The following is an 11673-nucleotide window of genomic DNA, read 5'->3' as shown; positions in this document are numbered from 1 at the left end:
ACACAATCCATGAAGAGATACCTCCTCAAAATCTTGAAACACATACTGATATGGGAAACTCTCGACCAAAGAGGGATCGAACACAACCTAAACGCATGAATGATTTCATTGTTGATCTTCCCCCTTCGGTTGACCATGCACATGTTGCATCAATTCAAGCCACCTCAACGGCACATCCCATTGCCAATTATCTTTCTTATAATAATTTTTCTAATATTCACAAGAATTTCTTGGCGGCCATCACCACCACTGATGAGCCGAAAACTTTTAAGCAAGCCATGCAAGACCCAAGATGGATTGAAGCCATGAAGAAGGAGATTCAAGCCCTTGAACAAAATAACACATGTACCATTGAGTCTTTGCCAGAAGGAAAACGAGCCATTGACTCTAAATGGGTCTACAAGATCAAATACAAGCCAAATGGAGATGTCTAAGATATAAAGCGAGACTCGTTGCAAAGGGGTTCACCTAGATCGAAGGAGAAGATTTTCATGATACGTTTGCTCCRGTASCTAARMTGGTAACTGTTCGAACGTTATTATCCGTGGCTACTAAAAACAATTGGTTCATCCACCAGCTCGACGTCAATAACGCCTTCCTTCATGGTGATCTTGATGAAGAAGTGTATATGAAGATACCACAAGGTTTTTTCACGGAGAAAGACGATCGTATTTGCTGTCTGCGAAAATATCTCTACAGTCTCAAACAGGCCTCTTGAAACTGGTATCAAAAGTTTACCACTGCCCTCCTCGGTCTCGGCTTTTCTTCATCCAAGGCAGATCATTCGCTTTTTCTCTACAAACATGACAACACTTTCCTTTCCATTCTCATCTACGTCGATGATGTCATAATCGTTAGAAACGATTCCAAGAAGATACACGAAGTCAAACAATGTTTGCATGACAAGTTCAACATTAAAGATCTTCGGGAACTGAAATATTTCCTTGGAATAGAGGTGGCCCGAACTTCTTGTGGTCTCGTTTTAAGCCAACGGAAGTGCACTCTTGATATATTAGAAAACAGTGGCATGGGAGGATGTCGCCCGAGTTCATTCCCCATTGAACAAAATCTAAAGCTTGTTATGGATGATCAAGAACCCAAGGTTGATGCCAGTAGCTATCGACGTCTTATTGGTCGACTCGTTACCTCCAGGCCACTCGTCCGGACATAGCCTGCTCGGTTAACACTCTCAATTAGTTTGTTTCAGACCCCTGTCAGAGTCATATGGATGTCGTGTCTAGAATTCTTCGATATCTCAAGGCCAATCCCGGTCAAGGCATACTTTTACCGAAAGAAGGTGGCACGAATCTGGTTGCATACGCTGATTCAGATTGGCTTGGTTGCCCTCTCACTAGGCGTTCTCGAACCGATTACCTTGTTCTTCTTGGTGGTGCTCTTATTTCGTGGAAAACGAAAAAGCAGTCCTTTGTCTCACGCTCATCTGATGAAGCTGAATATCGTGCCATGGCTGTTAGTGAACTCATCTGGTTACGATGGCTTTTACAAGAGCTAGGCCTTCCACAACTTAGCTCTACCACACTTTCCTGCGACAATCAAGCAGCTCGGCATATCGCCAACAATCCGGTTTTTCATGAACGCACTAAACATGTTGAAATGGACTGTTATTTCGTTCGTGAACGTGTTGAATCCAAGGAAATTTTTCCTATGTCCATCAACTCAAAGCTTCAACTTGCTGACCTTCTCACAAAGGGGCTTGGAGCTTCGCAACTTCGTTTCTTACTGGACAAGTTGGGCATTGTCAATTTACACGCTCCAGCTTGAGGGGGAGTATTGGATTTCAATTCTTGGTCCATATCCTCTCCGTATTTATCAATATCCTCTCCTTTTTTATCTCCTTATTTAGTGGTTTCCTTTTTATGTTTTCTTGTTTATATAGGGTTTGTTTCTTCTCTTGATGTAATTAGAACAACAATATCAATAAACAATTGATATCTTGAGTTTATAAATTTATTTACCGGGTAAGATTTTAGTTCATCAAAACGACATTGTATGCAACAATTCACCCGGTAAGCGCTTATCGTGGTAAGAGTCGTCGCTCTCACTTACCGGGTAAGACTCATGGTCCTTGTCTCGCTCTTACCGGGTAAGATTCTTAGGGACTGTTTACCTAAACACTTACTCGGTAAGCACTTACCGGTAAAATTCAACATTATCGCTTACTTACTGGACAAGATTTTATTCACTAAAACGCATCGTATGCAACAATTTATCCCGGTAAGCACAAGCATGGTAAGAGTCCATGTCCTCACTTACCCGGTAAAACTTGAGATTCTTGTTTTCGCTCTTAGTGAGTAAGATTTTTAGTCTTTGTCATATTCATCGGGTAAAGTAAATTGACTTGATAAGCGCTTACATGGGCAAGCGTTTGGTAAACGGCACTTTAGTCCTTACCATATTCATCCATTGAGGTAATGTGACTTAGTAAGCACTTATCCACCCGGGTAAGTGTTTGGTAAACGACCCCTAAGTGAATGTGAAAATGCAGATAAAAATCAGAATTCTCGGTTTTCCGACCTCGTTATCATCTCTAATTTTATATCTTGCTTACTGAATTGTAAACTCTTTACAATCTTGCCATACCTAACAGATACATGATCATATCTATCGAGTTCTTGTACTATAAAAATTATTAGGTTTGTTTTTGAGTTAGGAAAGATCTCGAAGCAATTGTTGAATGAAAATTGGATAAAACTAAATAACGATGTTGAATAAATTGTTGTGAAAATTTATGTACGTTATTTTTTGGAACAACGCTATATGGTTATCTTAAATCATTCTAATTTATAAGGTTATGAAAAATGTTCCCCACAAAGAAAGTTTGTGTAGGTAGTCAGAGAACCTTTTGATTTTCGCATGAATATTAAATAATCATGAAATATGACCATAATAAAGATAATATCGATCGGATCAATATATCGTATAATAAAATAGATGTTGGAGGTGCAATCATCAAATGAGGCGTAAGGGCCTTTTCGGAAGAAGACTTGGTTCGGTGTCGATATATGTCAGAGATCATTAGGTCCGTGAATTATGACCGTCTCCAATAGAAAACATTGTTTTTGCATCAGATGATCAAAATAATGTAATTTTTGGGTGTAAACGGTGTTTCATTATTTAATTTTTTTCTTTTTCAACAAAAAAAAAGTATAAATGAATAGAATTATATTAAATTTGTTGTTTTATCCCATTTGAGTATGATTTGGTATTAAAAATGGATGAGATATGCACTAAACAGATCAAAAAGTGTCGACTCATCCTTAGGAGATAAAGCTTGTAACTTGTCTTGTGTAAAAGGCATGCAACAATGTATATTTACATTATATTTGGTGTTATACAATGTCATTTTCATTTTACTTGTTATATACATATATTCAATTCAATAAGAATACATAAGCAACGAAATATTAATTAAGGTGGCCTTTGGTTTGTAGAATGTTTTTGAATTGAATGGAATATGTTAGAGGAATTTGACTTTGAAGGAATTGGAACGAAATGTTGACAGGTTTGAACACATGTTTGGTTGATGGATATTAAAATAGAATCTGTTAAGAAATTGGAATTTGTCTATTTAGTTCACAAAATGTAGTTTTGGAATTAGAATGAAATATTGGTAAATGACCAAAATACCCCTTTTTGAAAAATTTAATTTTTTTAAAACTAAAAATACTTTAATAAAATAATTATTTAATATGTAACACAATATAAAATATGCAACTCAAATATAACCATAAGCCAAACGACGTTACTAAATCGACTATGGTCGACGGTGGTTCAGATCTGTGGTGGTCCACGATGGTTCAGATCGGTGGTGGTCTCCAGTGTTTCAGATGGCGATGGTCGGTAGTGGTTCAGATCGATGGTGGTTCGTGGTGGTTCAGATCGATGGTGGTGAACAGTGGTTCAGATGGACGGTGGTTCAGATAGACAGTGGCCGGCGGTGGTTCATATCGGCGGTTGTTAAAATCGTTGGTGGTCGGTGGTGACTCAGATCGGTGGTAGTCACCGGTCGTCAACAATGGTTCAGATCGTTGGTGGACCATGGTGGTTCAGGTGGAGGTGGTTGGATGTGGTTCAGATCGGGGATGGTTTAGATCGATGATTGTTCGTGGCCGGTGGTGATTCAGATCGGTAGTAGTTGGAGGTGGTTCAAATCGATGGTGGTCCATGGTGGTTTAGATGGCGATGGTCCATGGTGGTTTAGATGGCGATGGTCCACAGTGGTTCTAATCGGCGGTGATCCATGGTGGTTCAGATGGTGGTGATTGGCGGTGATTGGCTGTGGTTCAGATCGACGGTGGCCGACGGTGGTTCGGATCGGTGGTGGTCGACAGTGGTTCAGACCGGTGGTGGTTGGCGGTGGTTCAAACCGATGGTGGTCGGCGGTGGTTCAGACCGGTGGTGGTCGGCGGTGGTTCAGATGGTCGACGGTGGTTCAGATGACGGTGGTCGGAGGTGGTCGACGATGGTCATATTGGATTATATGAGATTAAGGTTCATTGGGTTAAGGACATATTTTGTATTATGAAGATAGAAAATTTCATTCCAACAAAATAGCATGTAGTTGCTAAGGAATGTAAAATTCCTTTATTTGTGGAATTTATAGGATTTTGAATATTCTCCTTGTAAAAAAGAATGAACAAAACGAGGGAATAGAATTCAACATTCCAATTCCATCATATTTTTTCATAATCTGCGAACCAAATACCACTAAAATAGTAATTTTATGGTGTCTCAATCAATTTATTCGACTTATATTGATGATTTCCAAGATTTTTAAATATCATTGAATGAATCATCATTTTCACTTTTTTAAAACGTGTTTAAAATGATTAGTTTTTAAGCATTATTTGGCACGATTTTATTTCAAATGATTGTTCAAAATCATAATTCTTAAATGCAATTATACAACATAAAAAGAAAGCATCATCATATTTCCCTTTATTCAAAACTTTCTTTTAAACTTATTTGGTTTGATTTTATTTCAAAATCATAATTCTTATGTGTAACCATACGTAGACGTATATGATGATGATACTACGATTGTATTTGAGAAGAGAAAACATGATGTATTGTTCAAGCAGAAGCAATAGGCATTTATAGCCTTTACAAGTAACAACTTTAGCTTAAAAGAAGGGAACAAACTAGACTTATTCATAAGAAAATCTTGCTCCTAAACTAGAGGAACAGAACTTGAAAACTAAGGAATAATTAAAACACACTAGTCAAAATAAATCGAACTTACTAACATATCCTCCCTTAAACTGAATGCTATCAGCTTTAGTTTACTTCTGAGATCTGGCACACCCTAAGCATATTCCTTATCATTTCATAGGTCTCCAATTTCAGTAGTATTGTCAGGGTATTGGCAATTTGCACGTCTACTCTGTAGTAAGCTAGTTTGACAACACCATCGTTGATGAGATCTCGAAGAAAGTGAAATCTTACATCTATGTGCTTACTTATTTTGTGAGGAACAGGATCTTTGGACAGTTTTATGGTAGACATATTTTCGTAGAAAATGATAGTTCCACCTGTTTGCATTAAAGCCAATGCTCTCAAGAATTCTATGCAACCACATTAGTTGACATGCACAAGATGCAAAGTTATTTCTGAAGAACACTTCCCCCCCCCCCCCGACGGTCTTACTGCGAATGCTGGCATGGAGTTATCCTGCAACTAAAGGAAAGGGCATTCACCAGATCTTTAATTTAGATAAAATCATAAAAAAATGACAAAGGCACTTAGTGATCAAATAAAGACAATCACATAAGGAATTCGGCACCCGATCCGACTCATGATTAGAATAATATAGTAAGTCAAAAGTGGAGGGTTTTTCCTTTGTTCGAAGCAGCTTGTATTCGGATTCTTTTATTGGCAAAGCTACAATAGGCTGTCTCTTTGAGGATTACGAAATCACACTAGCATATGGCAAATTGCATATCCTGAGGTGTTTCTTCTGCTATCGAAGTCACCAGCGTAATTAAAGTCTAAGAAGGCAATAAGAATTTGATTACGTTTCTTCTGTACCAATTCCATAATCCATGGTGCCTATAACATATCAGAATACTTCCTAACCACCTATATATGTTTCTCGAAAGGATTCTCCATGAACTTGCTCACCAAGTTCAAGACGTATGTAAGATCTGGTTTTATAGCAGCCATATATATCAAACTCCTTACCATATGCTTATAAACACCAAAATCTACTTTCTCTCCTAATTCTTCTTTTTTCAGCACTGTTTCAAGCACTATGGGATTTTGAACCAGGTTGCATGCTTCTAGTTGAAATCTCTATAGTATTTTTCGAGCGTACCGCTTTTGAAACATGAGGATTTTGGAGTCTCCTTGTATAATCTCCACTCTAAAAAAGTAATGCATTAATCCGAGAGCAGTCATATCAAATTTTGATCTCATTGACTGCTAAAACTGATTGATCAAACTATCCTTTCTTCTGGTTATAATTAGATCATCAACATATAAAGAACAAATGAGGGGTTACCTTCACTGTCAATCTATACAAATAAGGTGTGCTCATGCGGGCACTTTGTAAAGCCAACCTTTTTTAAGTGACTTTCAATTCGACTGTACGAGGCATGAGGTGCCTGTTTAAGCCCATATAAGGCTTTCTTTAACCTGTACACCTTATATTCACTTTTATGTTTTTTATACCCCTAAGATTGATTTACACACAGAGTTTCAGTTATTTCTCCATGTAGAAATGTCGATTTAACATCAAGTTGATATACTTTGCATCCCATTTGTTCCGTTACCGATATAATTGATCTAATGGTCTCTAATCTTACAATTGGTGTAAAAACCTCAGTGCAATCGATGCCATATTCTTGAGAGTACCTTTAGTAACTAGCCTCGCTTTGCATTTATCAACCTCTGAGTTGGTAATATAATTTGGTTTTGGACAACCACTTTACCCCAATAGATTTAGCACCTTCAAGGAAGCTATATAGCTCCCATGTGGCATTTCATTCAATTGCTTCTATTTCTTGATCCATGGCTGATGTACATTGAGAATTCAATGTACAAAGCACCCATTTTATAGTTTTTAGCTAGTTTATTTTCCTTTAATCCAAATCTTGAGTCATTTTATTATTTCATTTTTTCCTTATTAATTATGGAGCTAAAAGTGTGATATACTTGTCTTTTATGCCATTAGAAGACTAAAATATGAAGGGAAAAAATGCAGAACTATTTGATGTTGCATCATTTTAGCAGTAGGGATCTGATGGAATTCGGCTTTTTGAAGGGCTTAATGAGCTAAGATGTTGAATCTTTTTTGTTTCTAGAAGCCCTGGAACTGAAGACATTTTGATATTAAAGATTGTTAGACTCTTGTTAGAATTATGTCGCAATCTAGTTACTTTTAGTGTATTTGGTGTTGACTTTTGATGATTAACCCACTAGATAATCTTTTTGTCTTTTTGTGTCCTATTTTTGTATAAATAGAGGATTGGGTTCTTGTATTTTTCATCCCAAAAATCAATTCCTAAACTGATCTCTCCCTCAAAACTTTGAAGCAATTTAAGTTTTGTAATTAGTTTTTTTTAAGTTTGTTCTTTACTTTCCGTCATTTATTTTCCGTTATTTATTTTCCGTCATTTACTTTCCATTATTTATTTTCTGTCATTTACTTTCCGCTCTTTATATTCAGTCATTTACTTTCCGTCATTTATATTTATGTCTTTACTTTATGTTATTTACTTTCCTTGTCATTTACTTTTCGTAATTAGTAGCTAATCCGTTAGCTTGGGTGTGAGGCAAAGGGTGAGATTTTACATCGAAGAAAGTGAACGTTGTTTTGCAATAACAACACTATTTCAGTCAAGTTTTATATAAAACCAATGACATTTCTTGACAAGTTGATCACTTTGAAAGTGTTAGTGTGTCATGGTCTTAGAGATAAGTCATTGAATACACGTCAACTTGAACGATATAAGAGGTAGACTTGAGAAAGTTGTCGACAAGGAGATTTGTCATTTATATCTTTCAAACTAATTAATTCTCGACAAGTTGGTCACTTGTGAAAGTGTTAAAGTGCGGTAGATTCAGAGATGAACTACTTAGAACACACGCCAAAGAGATTTCTTTATCCATATATTTTGTGGACACCATTCGTCATTATTCCTGGTCCTGATACCACATAGAGATATGGGTTGAAAGCTATAATATAGTGCAATGGTGGAAGTCCGAGAGGAATACCCTCAAAATAGATGGTGAAACTAGTTATGGCTGACTACTTGCTGTAACATCCCTATAGTATTGCCCGCTGGAATTTGTGTCTATATCTCACCAAAAGTCTTACACCCATGATATCTTTATTTATTATGTTATTTGCATCTGAGTTAAAGTCTTCAAATTCGCCATCTGAAGTTAGTCTTTCAACTCGATTTCTTGCAACTTAAGATACCTATCCTTGTGGAATACAATACTTGGTTCTTACCATTTTTACTTGAAGGCGATAGTGTTGACATGTGTATACTTGCATGTGTCACCACATAGTGTTGTAGGAATACAATATCTAGATCCCATCAAATTTTTGGCCGCTACCAAATATAGGAGTAAATCTATAGTTGTTTAGAGATTGTGTCTTGTTAAACTAATTTTCTACCATCTTTGTTGCTTGTCATACATCTCCATATGTGTACAAGTAACAAGTTTTTGAGTATATCTTTTTGTGAATATTGATCAATTGGGCAATCGTTTGGGTCGTATGGATATGTTTTTTGTGACTTTTGTGGCAGAGATCATTTCTCGTGCATTTGTTCTTCGAACCACGAATCCCTTTATTTCATAGGAGATGGTAATTTGGATACCTTCCACTTTAATGGTTTCACCCAATCATGGGAGGAACATCCGAATTTATCTTTAACTAGACAAGATCATGGTAATTTCACATCACCAATACCTTCCTACCAAGATCGGAGTAACACTTATCCAAATACTTTTGACCAATCTTAGGAGGAACAAGTTGATTTCTCTAGAAATTTTCAAGGGGATGATTTTAACAACTCATTTTTTTACCCCCTACACCATCTTTAGAACTAATTAAAGCCTTTAACTCTTTTGAAACATTTATCGATGATCACACACAAAGCCTATTAACATATGTTGATAATATTACAACTTATGTTCAAGAGATCATTAGTGAGCAAAACCAAACTCCTTTACCAAGTGAAATTGAAAAATCTAATTGTGTGGGTAAGGATAAGAGTGAGGTTAATATTTTGAAAATAGTCAAGAGATTAAGAGTTACGAGGAAACACCTGAGCAGTTGAGCAACCCTTCTTCACTTCATAATAGTGAAGAGGTGCAACAAGATGCCAAGATTGTCATTACCCCATGCTTTGAATATGTGCAGAAAAAACATATTCTTGCAGATAGTACAGCATTCCTGCAGCAAAGTTGTGCAGAAAATCTTGAAGTTCTTTTTAAAAAGGGACGTGATGATCAATCCAAGGACTCGGAGGCTTCATAAAATCATGTTTTACTGTTGGTGAGGTGATGTGGAGAATTCTTTGTGGGATGAAATATTCCCCCATTTGTGCCACTAAAATATTTTGTCGTGATCAAGGAGTGCAACAAGTGGTGAGGAAAGTTGTTGATCCTCTCTCTCGGTGATTTGATGATAATCTCTTTTCTCTTTCACGTTGTATTTGTGTTTCTGTATTTTCAGTTCCAGCGATCTTCACTGAGTATATGTTCAGTAATCATTGAAGAACTTGCATTGTAAATCTATCAGAGACAACAATACTTCTAGAAGACAACACTCACACCAAAGTACCTTCAGCAAACGTCGAAGACAGAAACTAAAGATTAGAGACCGGCGAGTACATAATCTGAAGCGGTATTCAGTGATTACAAGCCTGTCTACATATGTGTGAAGACTGCTCAAGCTTCAGCGAATGATGATGAGACCTTCAGGTCATTCCAGCATTCAGCGATCAAAGGAAGCTTGCATAGCATGATTGTAGTTGTCTTGTCATTATGCACACAAAGGACAAAACCCATACTTTGCAAAGGCTGGAGGATTCAATGGTTCTCCAGCGTCAGCGCTTGGACGAACTCTCTGGCCAATTCTCTCGAGCCTTAGCCAAAGAGGGGGAAATGAGGTCCAATGCTGGTGAATCATCTGATGCTGCTCCTACAGCTTCTCAGGCTGTTGGCCTAGTATCAACTTCAGTTGCAATTCAAGCTGAGACTCTCGGAGCTGAAGCAGTTTCTGCTCCTGTAATCACGTCCACCGAAGCTGCTCTAGCTGAGGACGTCGAAGCCATCCCTAGGGATGATGTCCAAACCATCACTGTTGTTGGTGATGATGATGATATTGATGATGATGAAGAAGATGATGATGATGAAGATGATGAACCAGTCATTCCAGACACCGGAGATGATCTAGATGGTGACGACGACGATGATGAAGATGACTTTACCATCAGGTTCCAGAAACCATCAACCATCACCAAAGGTGTTGCTCTCGGGGACTCTGCATCCCGAGGGAGCAAAGGCAAGGTGAATCGACTCCATCAAGGAACCAGGACCCAAAGTCGAAAGGCAAGACGGTCGCTGAAGAAGGTAACTTGAAGGTACTTTTCAAAAGCCCTCAACAAACCTTGTTTGAAGACTCTACCGCTCAGGTAGTGATTATTTCAGAATATCAACTTCATATCCCATCAACAACCTGCGGTCGATTGGAGCCGGTATCTGATCAACCCATCTCTTGTGCTCCAACAGACCAGCAGATGTCTCAGCTGAAGGAGTCACTCGACCAGACTAGAGTAAAAATTCCTCTTCGTACCTCTAGTGGTGGTGAGTTTGACTTCTTATCTGAAGCTGAAAGACTCGAGGCATTAAGGGCTGAAGAAGAGCTAGAGCTTCAAAAGAAGCAGACTGAGCTAGACTTCTTTCAATTGCAGAAGCTGAACGCAAGAAGAAGTTAAAGTTGGAGGATAAGGATAAGCAATGGAGCGAAGCAAAACTGAAAAAGAGACTCAGTCCCCGCCCAATCATCAGCGGACGTTCTAAAGACGGTGGAACACTGGTCTCAATGCTCATCACCAGGGACAATCTTGATACCGTTACCGAGTACCCTTCCTACCTTGGCCACTATGGATACAGCGAATGGATGGAGATCAGACAAGCCATTCAGCAATCCAAGTCGAGACACAAGACACTTATCGAGGACACCATCAACAAGCTCATCAAAATGATGTCCAGGTATGTCAAGGTCCCTGACCGGTCAACTCTGAAGAAAGGTGGGAAGAAGAAACTAAAGCTCTCTGATCCTAATGATGGACAATTCCTATGGAACGAACATGAAACAAGGTTCTCCTTAGATGAAGTCCTGAAGGGTCATATGAGTACAAACATTTCTATGTTGAATCTTGACTCCCAACTCTGTACATTTTAAACCTGAGTTAGGGGTTATATTCCTTGACTATGAAGGTGAAGTCAGATTTCAGAGAATGACAGTGCTACATCTATGTTCAATGGATCACTTGGTTTATCTTTTGCTCTGGATAGATGATAGCATGCCTGGAAAAGTCGTAGATCTGAAGATACGAAGGGAATTCCTACGTCGAAGAAACCTTGGTGAAAATGTACCTGATTACATAGATCTAAGTGTTCTAGAATAAGATT

Source organism: Cynara cardunculus (assembly GCF_001531365.2).
Source record: "Cynara cardunculus var. scolymus isolate 2C chromosome LG 6, CcrdV1, whole genome shotgun sequence".
NCBI lineage: Eukaryota > Viridiplantae > Streptophyta > Magnoliopsida > Asterales > Asteraceae > Cynara > Cynara cardunculus.
Note: the sequence above shows the minus strand (reverse complement) of the source record.